Source organism: Rhineura floridana, chromosome 2 (assembly GCF_030035675.1).
Source record: "Rhineura floridana isolate rRhiFlo1 chromosome 2, rRhiFlo1.hap2, whole genome shotgun sequence".
Taxonomy (NCBI): Eukaryota; Metazoa; Chordata; class Lepidosauria; order Squamata; family Rhineuridae; genus Rhineura; species Rhineura floridana.
The window spans coordinates 170,861,512-170,873,607 of NC_084481.1; positions in this window are offsets into that span (position 1 = coordinate 170,861,512).

A 12,096-nucleotide genomic window follows, 5' to 3' on the forward strand; every position below is an offset into this window, starting at 1 on the left:
AAGACCTGTCTTTTAAGCCCAGAAGGAAAGACTGCATTTGTGTAAAAGAGGCAAGGTTACAATGGAAATATAGATCTTCTGAAATTATTATTATTAATAATTTATGTACAGTTTAATGCCAAAATAGGCTTCTAAGTGGTTTACAAAATATAAAAACCAGTTACACAAACACTATGATATAAGCATCCATAATTAAAATACACAATAAAACAACTCCATTTAAACAATATGCAATTAAATAATCCCATTAAAACAACATAGCATTTAAAACAGGAGGCTCAGCTCCAGAGATCAAGGGAATGCCTATGGAAACACATGTCTTCAAAAGCCTGCAGAATGCCGGTGCCGATGGGGCCTCTTGTATTTCATCCGGAAGAGCATTCCATAATACCAATGCCACCAGTGAAAAAGAAAAGAGTGAAGGAGAAGTCCGGGGGCAATCACTTGGACTCAGTTTTTGATAAGACATTTCCTAGGAGTAGACATCATCAATATCCAAGTCTGTCTTTATGTGATTCCATCAGTACAGAATTCTTCTGCACCAAATCTGGAAGCAAATGCAGTTACTGAATTCTTAAAAATGTCAGGTTTTATCATAATAACACTTATGGATGTTGGAAATGTCATGCAGCTAATGTAATATTTTGCTGTTTGGGGTGAGATATCTCCAGATTCAGAATTAATCTTGTAATGGGATTCAGATTTGTTCAATAATTTGTTGAAATATTACTAGGATCCCTAGTACAAATCAGTTTATAATACATATTGGTTAAACCCAGTATAATGCTATCTAAACAATTAGAACTGTGCACTATACCTATTGGGAAATAATGGGCAAGCAAACTTCTGTGATTAATTTTGGAATGAAAACTATCAAACTTAAGTTCCTGATAATGTATTTTCAGTCCTACAAGTTTTGTGTTGTAAGCTACATGTTTTGTTTATAAAAAGATTTTTTGAAAATTAAAATCAAACTGCTAGCCCTCATGGTTTTTTAAAAAGGAAAGAAAACATGAAGACAGTCTTGTATGTATGCATGCCTCTTTCTTGTGACTTGCGTCATGGTCTCGCCCATATATCCTTACTGCTCCTTAGTGACCTTCCCTTCCCTTCTGACAACCCTCTGTGTCTGTCAAAATTTTACTCTTTGAAAATATCTGCTGAATCCTTAGCTGTTAACCAATATGCTCATGCATCTGTTCACATATACATGTGATCCATATCTTACATGCATGGTCATGGAAGTATCATTGTGGGGAATCTTTATTCTGGAGACAATTGCATGCCACAGAGGTTATTCCACTAGATTACTACCAATTTAGAAGTGCCAGTACTGCCTTGCTTACTTGGGGGAATGACAAAGAACCAGAAATTATCACTATAATTAAAATATTCACACAAAATGGTGTAGCCGTATACAGTACGGCCCCGCTTTACGGCGTTTCGCTTTACAGCAATTTGCTAATACAGCAGTCTCAATTAGATGCAATTACACTAAAGCCCCACTCATACGATGCTTGTTCCGCTTTTACAGTGGTTTTCGGGCATCGTGCACCATTCTCTTCAATGGGTTCCGCTTTACAGCGGTTTTCGCTTTACAGCGGGGGTCTGGAACGTAACCCGCCGTATGAGTGGGGCCATACTGTAGCGAATAAAATGGCTTTGCATCATGAAGCACCAATACAGAAAGTTGTTACAAACTACATGGATTACTCAAACTCATGTTGCCTGGTCCATAAGTTTAAATGGTTCTTATTACAGAGAAAGAGATAGATGGAGGCAGCAAGTTTGCCTTACATAGAGCTGGGCTGGATGCCAGGGAACCCGGCAAGTTGTAGTAGATGCCTAAATGCACCAAGTGTAAAAAAAGCTTAAGTGTAAATGATTGGGGCTGGATAAGGTGGACTTGGAAGTCAGCAAGATTAGAGACATGAGAGATGTAGAGGAGAAGAGAGAGATTAATAATTACCTGTCCAAGGGAAGGCAGAATACAGAGAAGCAGTTTTCCGAGTTTAACAATGACATATGACAGCAGTTCAAAAAGTGTGGTCAGTCAGCTCAAATGCAGAGAGGCAACTAGGAAGTTACCACTCTGTCACTGAGGAACCAACAGGCTGAGGCAAGAATAAAGTTCAAAAATTAAAATTTTATTTTGGAATAATGCTGTCACTTGGTTCCCACAAAGGTCCTGACTAATCTGAAAAAAATAACACAGCTGAGAGGCAGGAAGATGGGGAAAGGGTTAGGGTTATAGAGTTATAGAAGAGAGAAGCATGGAGCAGCCTGGGAAGCATTAAACCCATGGAACTGAACAGTTTGGAGTCCTGCAAGATGCACAGTAATAGGGAAGCAGCTTCCTGATGGGTGTTACCTCTAATATAAAAAGTGGTGATTACCTTGATGTTAGTGGTGGATGGAAAGGGACAATGAATGTTAATTAAATCAAGTACTGAGTTTTACGAAACAACAATACAGGTTTTCTGCTACATAGTGGCAGTAAGGCCACAAGGTGTCTCTGGTTAACTAGAACTCACAGCTGGGTGACTGGGGTATCCTTATAGGGAAAGGTGGTGACATTTCCACGGAAATATGAATGTAGCCTTAATCCATTACCAGTGGAAGATGTTTGCTGAAGGAAGCCCCCTGGGCCAAATAAGGGCATTTATTTGATTTAGTTATGGCAAAAGTTCCAGGGGCTAATTAGGTTTGCACTGATCTTGGAGTCCATATGAATGTTCCATTTTCTGCACAGTTGTTATTGTGAGAGGATATTTAGCTTAAACCCATGTAGCTTTTCTGATCCCTTGCAAAGGCACCACACTCATTGCTCAGAACAAAGCCAAAATACACACATAGTTCCAGGGAATGTATGGAGTTCCAACAGAACCAGCCTTCTCAGTAACATAGCCTAAATCTTTGTATTTTTCTCAACAGAAAATTATCTCTTTTGGTTCTGAATATCTTACGAAGCAATTACATACTCAAAATACTCCAGGTGGAGAGGAAATATTCTTCACTGGCAAAACAGTTGCTGTATCCTGTGCTAAGCATGCATAGGCAGGAGAGTGGAAAATGCAGAAATACAAAACCAGAGAGGAAATGGCTAACACTCCCAGTATGCCTGGACACACCACAAGTGTGGGGGCATAGCCCACCAGTCAGGGGCTATGTCAGCAATGCTACCCACATGCCACCTACACTCAGAGGGAGCCAATGCTTTCACAAGGTCAAGGTCACAGCACACATCCCTGCCTCATAACACAACACACTAGATGACTCCCCAGGGCCCCCAAGCCATCCAGCAATGCTTCCTGTCCCTAGGCATCTCTATAGGTAGATCTTATGCTCCTCACAACTATGGGGAAAATGCTGCTAGATGAAGCCAAAGGCCCATCTAATCCTGCTGTCTCAGTGGACAACCACTGTTGTTGTTTTAACACAAACAAAAAGGAATATTTTCTAAGGAAAATATTATAGGCCAGAGATATTTAATCCAGAGAAACTGGTATCTTCATGACACTGTGATATTGTCCAATTCATGATCAGCCACGAATTCTCCAAGGACAAAACAACAAAAGAAGAGATTTGGATGGGCAGTGAGATTCCCAGTCATAGCACCAATGTATATTTAGAACTGTTGAGTTTACGGTGTGAGCAAGAATGTTCTCCCATCCATAGGACAGTAAAAGCCTGCAGGTTCAAAGCTGTGGTCTGACAGTTCCATTTTTGTCTAGACCAGCTGGATGAAACCAAGAGAAACAAAAGAGAGGCTCAGCAAGGCAGACAGCAAAGAAGAAACGGTGGGAGTCAACAGATTTAATTCAGCATCACAGCTGCTTGACTGCCTCTTCTTATTCATCTCTCCTATCACTTTCATAAGCTGGTGTGGAGAAGATGCCTGTTTTTGATCAGAATCCAGCAGTGATAATTGGAGGGAGGCAAAGAAAGGGATGCAATCAAACAGACGTAAATTGGAATAGTGGGACTGATGTGAAAGCATCTCCTTCCTTTTTGTTCTTCTCCCCAAGGCTGAGCTCAAGGTAAACCAGCAGCCAACTGTGCAAAGAAATGATTGGCCAGCACTTGTGACATCACAGCCCCCCCATTCAAATATTAAAGTACCTGATGATGCCAATATATTAGACACTCCTGGGATGGGCATTCCATAAAGGAGGCACCTCTGCTGAGATCTTCCTCATTCCCCTTCAAACTCTTTACATCAGAAAAAGATGAGACCCAATGGAGGACCTTTTTTGAGGATCCTTGTGTACTCTCTCTCTCTGTGTGTGGGGCACTCAAAGAGAAGAAGGGTCTCCCTCAAATATTCAGACTGTTTAGACTATTTAGGATTTCAAAGGTTAGTACCAACACTTTGAATAGTCCCTGAGACTAACTGCATTTTTTCTAATACCAGTCAAATAATGCATTTGTTTTCTAATCCCAGTCTTGCACACTCTCCTTGTCTCACTCCCACAGATTGCCACATTTTGAATTAAGGGAAGTATCTGAACAATCTTCAAAGGTAGACAGAACATGTAAAAGTTGGAGAGTGCTTGGCATATATCATGGTAGCAAGTTCACCATTTTCTAGGAGTGGTTGTAGCTGATGTACCAGCCTCAGCTGATACAAGGCATTATTGGCCATTGCTGCCACCCGACGTTCCAGGAGCAGGCCAGGAGCGCCTGATCCTTTGGGGGTGAGTGGGAGGGTATAACTGTCTACCAATGGAAAACCACTCGTTTCCAGATCAATTGGACTCCATTAATATGGAGTTGAACCACATAGATTAATGCCTACCATTAGGCAGAGTGAGATGGCCACTTCAGGTAGCAGCAAGGTGTTAGAGAACTAAGCAGCATGTACCACACAGCCTGCCCTGCATCCCGTAAGTGAGCCTATTGTGCCAGTGCTAAAGACTGAACTTGTTCTGGATGGCTTCTGTATGTGGAATGGGGGACATCTTGTCTTTTGCCTCAGGCACCAACATTTCTTGGGCCAGTCCTGACAACAACAATGTGGTACCCTCAACTTCCATTCTAGCCAGGTGGGCCAGGACATCTTAAGCACCTGGAAGGTTCAGGGGAACTTCCAGGTCTCATTCCTGCTATCACCCAAATGTAGTTAATCCACCTGACTGTTTTAGTATCCAAACCAGGCTTGAAGGTAGATTGATAAGGACCTAGATATGTGCCACCTGAAAATTCCTGGATCTGTACCGCCACTGCCTGCTCAACCTCTTAGTTCAGAAATGGTAAATTAGAGACTGGCTGATCATTACTCAGTTCCAAGTGATGGTTTTTCAAAATCTAAAGTATCACAAAAGGCTCCAAAGAGACATGAGTTCTATAAACGTATGGAATCTGCACATCTGACCCAGCCCTTGTCAAAGGCCCCGGAAGGCCCAGGCCACTTCCTAGCAATAATAATAATTTAAAAACTGATGGCACATGAAAACAAAATAAGATATTCCCCCAAAGTGAGACATAATTGGATTCTTTTAATTTAACAAATGTTTTTCTAGACTTTTCCTGTGCAAATGCACCAGTTACTGAGGAAAAATCTCACTTTTGTGCAAAGCCACAGTTGATGTTAAGCATATGACAAAATCTGTATCAGTTAACAAAATAATTATGTCTTTTACCAAATCACACCTCTCTCTTCTCTGCTTTAATTTGCACCTCTAAGCTGAGAAAGTGTGTCACGTCAGTTTGGTCTGATGCGCATAAAAACAAGCTACAAAACTTATCAAATACCGAAAAATTAACGAGAGTCTAAATGTGAGGTTCCCTTTAAGCTTGAGGTCCCAGGGCAAACGGCACTCCTGCCCTCCCACCCAAATTGACCCTGATCTCACCACAGATGTTTGAATTTCCATTTCACATATTATAATGGAAGCACAAAAATATGCAATGCGCGGCTCTCTCATGCACCCACTTACGGCCTTTACATGTAGCCTACAAAGCCACTCTTATGACCACAAGTGAAAAAACTGGAATCACAGCAGCTGACAAAATATGAAGGAATCCTGTTGCTGTATTGCATCATAACATTAAAAGTTGTAAAACTTTTCTATCTGTTTTCTTCTTCCAAACTGGCTTCTCTCTGCTGTTGGTATTCTTCATCAAATATTGATAGTAATTATTTCCTCATTTTTAAAAATCCCTCCTGATCTAAACGTTTGCATTGTTTGCTAAGTTTCTCTCTAGACTTAATGAAAGGTTTTACCTGGGATTCATAGTAAAAGCTTTTTGACTGGGATTTTGTAATGGAATTTTAATAAAGGTATAGAACGCCATGATAGACTTCTAGAGTCAAGAGCGTACAATGCCAAAAACGGGGAGGGTAAAACATGAACTGAGAAAAGGTTATTTCTTTTAGATACTCTGATATATTATGGGGTGGTATTCAATGCTAGCCCTACTCAGAGTAACCTTATTGAAATTAATAGACATGACCAACAGGTTAATTAATTTCAATGGGTCTACTTTGAGTAGGACTTAGTTGAATACAATCCTATATTTTCAATATGGAGTTCAAGGCTGCATCTGTTCTGGTGACTGAAGAGACATCAGCAAGGAGGCACCACCCCTTTAAAATGCCCCCGACAACCAAAAAGACCCTTCCAATGCACAAAATATCAAAGTAGCCAAACACATTATAAACTATTGTGGCATTGTGACACTAAACACACGTACACATTTGACTGATGCTTTTTATTATTATTCTCATACATCTCTTATCAAGAATACCTCTGTTTTGTGAGGGACCTTCTTTATCTCACAAAGACCTGTCAGTGTGCAGGTATTGATGTGATGGAGAAACAGCAGCAGGCAGGACTAGGCTAAGCCACTGAGGAAAGATGAGTGTCATAAAGACTCAGAACACATTTTGCTGAGCATCCCACAAACAGGGCTGACGCTGTAAATCAGCAAGCGGAAAGTGAGAGGAATGTGCTGGAGGCTGAGCCAGCAATGACATCATTTTGGGAAGACATAGCTTTTACTAAGATTTAGGGTTCTAGGCTTTCATGACATGTTCCAGAAGGATTTCTAAATAAATGAGTAGCTCAGTGATAATATATTTAATTGAACCTACTTGTATGGAGCTGGCAATTAAACAAGTTTTTTCCTGTTCCACAGAACTTTTTACTAGGCAGACTGCAAAGATGTATCTATAGACAGCAATAGACTGCAGTAGCCAGGTGGTGGAATGAAACAAGACTGTGAAGGCAGACTACCAGCTTCTTTGACTAACATATGACTGGGGAAAAGCAAAATCTTAGACCCTATGCTGACTAGTAAAGTCAGTATGCAGGTAATAGTTCTTAAATGACTGTTCTAACATGTACATAAAGCTAAGAGGCAGATTAACCACCATGCTAAGAGATTCTCAGCCCAGTGATTTAGCACACAACCAGAACCGTGGGAAACAGTAACAGAAGAATTTATTTGGTTGGTGGTGTTCAACCTGTTCTGGATAGAGTTGCAGTTGCTGTTAAGAATCAGGTTCATAGTGTGGGAGTTATATTAGATCTGACTCTCACATTGGCAGCCCAAGTGGTTTCCTTGGTATAAATGCCTATTACCAACCCCTTCTAGACAAAGATCACTTTGCAACAGTTATCCACACCCTGATAACGTATAGACTTGATTACTGTAATACATTATATGTAAGGCTGCCTTTGAAGCCTGTTTGGAAATGGCAGTTGGTTCAGAATACAGTGGCCCAAGAGGACCTAGAGCATGCCAATGGGAACATATCTCCCCAATATTAGAAAATCACTGGCTTCCAATTTGTTTCCAAGCCCGATGTGTTGATTTTGATCTATGTGTCCTTATAGAGCATGGGATCAGAGTATCTGAAGGACTGCCTGCTCCTGCCTGATCATGATTTTATTTTTGGAAGCTTCGGTTTAGGTGTCCCTGCTGTCTCAGGTAAGGTGGGTGACAACCAGTGACAGACTGTTCTTTGTGGTAGTGCCCAAGTTGTGGAACACCCTCCCAGGGATACGTGACTGACACCAACTTTCATAACTTTTAGACACAAAGTAAAAAAACACAACTGTATTATTATCCCAAACTTCCTATTAAATGGTTTTATTGCTTTAAAGTAATGTGTTTTATTACTTTTTTACTTTTGTTTTATTGTCACTTACTTTTATCCTTTATACTTCTCTTATTGTAATTGTGTTGCTTTGAATTAATTGGTATTTTAAACTTTATTGTAAACCACTTCAAAACCTTTTTAAGATGAAATGTGGGATATAAATACTTTAAATAAAATAAAATGATACCACGTTACATGGTGTTTTGCTTATTTTCCTACTGTAGGGACTCTGCCATCCATGCAAATTTTGCAACCAAGTTATGCAGGCTATCCAGAGATTAATGTGAGTGTAAAGTGCCTTGTGGGTATTCAGATGCACTTGGATCCAGCATACCTGAATGACCACTAGGTCCAGTTGTTATCTCCTCAATCAATGAAGAATACTGTTCTAGAGTTACCCTCATGCATCAAGCTATGAGTGGAAGAATGCATATTATTTACTCCTGTGTTCTTTATAGTGGCTTCCAGTCAACTGTGAAATTTTCTTTCCACTGGGGCAGGGGTAGGAGATCTATAGCCCTCCAGAAGTTACTAGACTACAGCTCCCATCTTCCCTGACCATTGGACATCTTGGCTGGAACCAATGGGAGTTAAGAGCATCAGGAAGGCCACAGGTTCTCCACCCTTCCTTTAGAGACTGGGGAAAGCTCATGCCTGGGATCAGTAATGTAATAAAACACTAATTTTGACTTGCTTTTGGTGGATTAGGATTGGATGAACACAGGAAACTGCCTGACATTGAGCCAGACAAATAGCCCATTCAGACCAATATTGAATGTAATGATACCTGATGGCCTCTGAGGCAGTCTTCTCCTACCTGGTGCCTTCCAGATATTTTAGACTACAGATCTTGTCAAAGCTGGCCTTTGGCCATGGCGGCAGAGGCTGATGGGAGCTGTAGTTTAAAACACGATGCATCAAGCTCAGGAAGGCTGTTGTAAGAGGCATGTCTCTGCTCTGCTACCTTAAACCCTTTAACTGGAGTTGCCAGGAAGGACCTTCTGTGTGCAAAACATGTGCTGCACCACAGAGCTCTGGACTCTGCATAGGGTGGCATCAGGGTGGAGTTTTAAATTTGGTATTTTGTTTATTTTAATAAATAAAAATAAAATGAATTGTATTTCTTTGCTGAGCTTTCAGGATAGGCTAAAATAAACCACATGCAGTGAACCTCTAATTACCAGATGTTTTTGGAATTGTTTCTGGTAATTAGCCTCTGTCTTGCTGTGCTTGTGCGCTTTTCTGGGGCATCAGGTTGGCCAACATCAGAAAGAGCATGAGGACCAGATGGACCTTTCAGTAGACTCCCTTGGAATCTTTTTGTGTTGCTTCATGGGTGGACAGTTTTCAGGCTTGTAGGATCTACCTTGTTGAGTTTTTTTCCCTTTTGAATTCCAAGATCCACCAACAAGAGCCTGGTTCAAAAGTTACACACTTATACTATAAAGAATTCTGAGCCCAGGGTTTTTTTGGGGGTGGGGTGGGATATGAGTGGAACTCAAAGTCCTTTTATACACAAATCTGTATCTAGTTGTCTGAAGCTGCTATTATTTGTTATTTCAGTTGGTATACAATTGGGAGTCAGAAATCCTTGCTGATCTACTGCCAATCACCAAGAGATCTATCAGCAGATAGATCTGCCCACTAAATTTATTTTATCTCTGCCTATGGCATATGTCTGTTTACTCAACATGCCGTAGTAGCTGTATGATGTTTGATACTCCAGAGAGAGGACAAGACCTCTTGAGATGTTATGGAGCACCATCTGGGAACTCTCCAAGATCCCACGTACAAAACTAAAATCATGAAATGCCCTTAGTACATGTTCACCACTGACAACATTGTTCATGTGTAAATTCCATTAGACTATGATGCTCTTTCACTCCAGCTCTCAACTAATTGCCCTACCTTTCCATCCATCCATCCATCCATCCATCCATCCATCCATCCATCCATCCATCCATCCATCCATCCATCCATCCATCCAACCATCCAAAATACATTTTTGTGTTGCAAAACCTCAGTGTGGGTGTTTTTATGAGAATCCTAAAGGAATAGATGCTTCTCTTCACTGCAGTTTGACAGACAAAAGCTGCTAGGCTTTGTTAAAGGAAAAGCCACCTTTAATTATTTTCTTTTTCATCCAGTTTGGGAATGGCTTCAGAAACACACCAGTTCAAGACCTGTCAGTATTGTGAAAGATCCAGCTTTAAAAGATAGTGATACTGAACACAAGAAGGGCCCTGCTGTGTCAGACCAAAAGTCATCCAGTCCACCCAGCAGTGGCCATTTTGGAAACTTGTAAGCACAACAAAGAACAAAGAACCACCCCCTGATGTTTCTCCTCAGCACCTGGTTTACAAAGAAAGGACATAGAAAGATGCCCTACTGAGCAGGCCAGTGATCCATCTAGCTCGGTACTGTCTACAATGACTGGCAGCAGATCTCCAGGGTTTCTGGAGTCTCTGCCAGCCCTACCTGGAGATGCTGAGGACTGAACCTAGGACCTTCAGTATGTAAAGTTATGACCCTTCCCCTGGAAAGAAATAGAATTTTAGGGTTGTATTCAACTAAGCCCTACTCAGAACAGAGCCATTAGAATTAATGTATTTAAGTTAGTCATCTCTAGTAACTTCAATGGATCTACTCTGAGTAGGTCAAGTATTGAATACCCCCCTTAATAACTAATCATCATTAATTGATCCATTCTGTGTGATTTTTGAGAAAACAGCACAAAGTTCAACTCACATGCCATACTGAGTTCTAATGAGCATGGTTCACTTCAGTTGCCCTGCCCAGGGTTCACATCATTAGAAAGAAAGTCATCATTATTTCACTTGAAAGGCCAGCTTTGGTTGCAAGCTAGTAGAGTCATCTTCATGCTTTCTCTCATCAAATCCAACTGGGGGAGGAGGGAGCAAATTTGTATATTTGTTTTTAAGGTTTTTAATTGTTGTAAACCACCCAGAGAGCTTTGGCTATGGGGCAGTATACAAATTTAATAATAAATAATAATAATAATAATAAATAATAATAATAATCTGCAAAGCCTGGTATGTCCTACTAGCTCTCAGACTAATTGTGTGTGTGGAGGGTGAATCTGTAGTTAAAGCTTTTCATCTGTTCTTGATCAAAGTTTGCACCTACCCCCTCCATTTTAAACCTATGCACAATGATTGCAAACACACATCTATCTTCATAGGCAACATGAAGGCGATCTCACAGGGAGCTCTCCTTAAAACGTTATTTCCTGAACACCCTTTCTCTTTCTTCCCTAAAGACTGTCATGAGCGAGCCTTCATTTGGTTTCATTCCCCAGGGCCCTGCAGGGGGAAAAACATATTCCCAGGGTGACAGATATATTTTGGGATAACAGCATTAACCCTTGTTATATATCTGGCACCCTCTGACTATAGGATCACTCAGTAGTTTAGACACTGAAAGCCTATTTTGAGAGAGAGAGAGAGAGAGAGAGAGAGAGAGAGAGAGAGAGAGGACAGCCCAGCCCAGCGAATCTGGGCAAAATCTTTGCCTCTTGTTTCTTTTGTTTGTACAGGGCTCCTCCTGGTTTGTTTTACTTGATTCTGGGCTGTCAGAGGAATCCTCTCTCTGGCACAACCGACAGTTCTCTCCTAGGATCTAGGGCAATGCACGTCACTTTAATCGAGGATAAAAAGACACACACCAGCGAGAGATGCACAGATGGGCTTGTCTGATATCGCTAGCCGCACATGTTCGCCCAGAAGCCCCCGCTCAGGCTGAAGTAGGCTTGCTTGGGTCTCGCCTCCTGGAAGTGACACTCGCAAAGAGTTTGGAAGGAACCTCTTGCTCTCCTCAAGCCCTCCCAGCGTCTGGAGGAAAGGGCAAAGCCTTCCCCTGGATCCGAGCAACGGGGTCGAAGCTTGGGACCATCTCCATGACATGATTAAGATTGTTTCTTTCATTGGTTAGACGCCGAATACCAAGTGGCCTCTAGGCGACTTGCAACA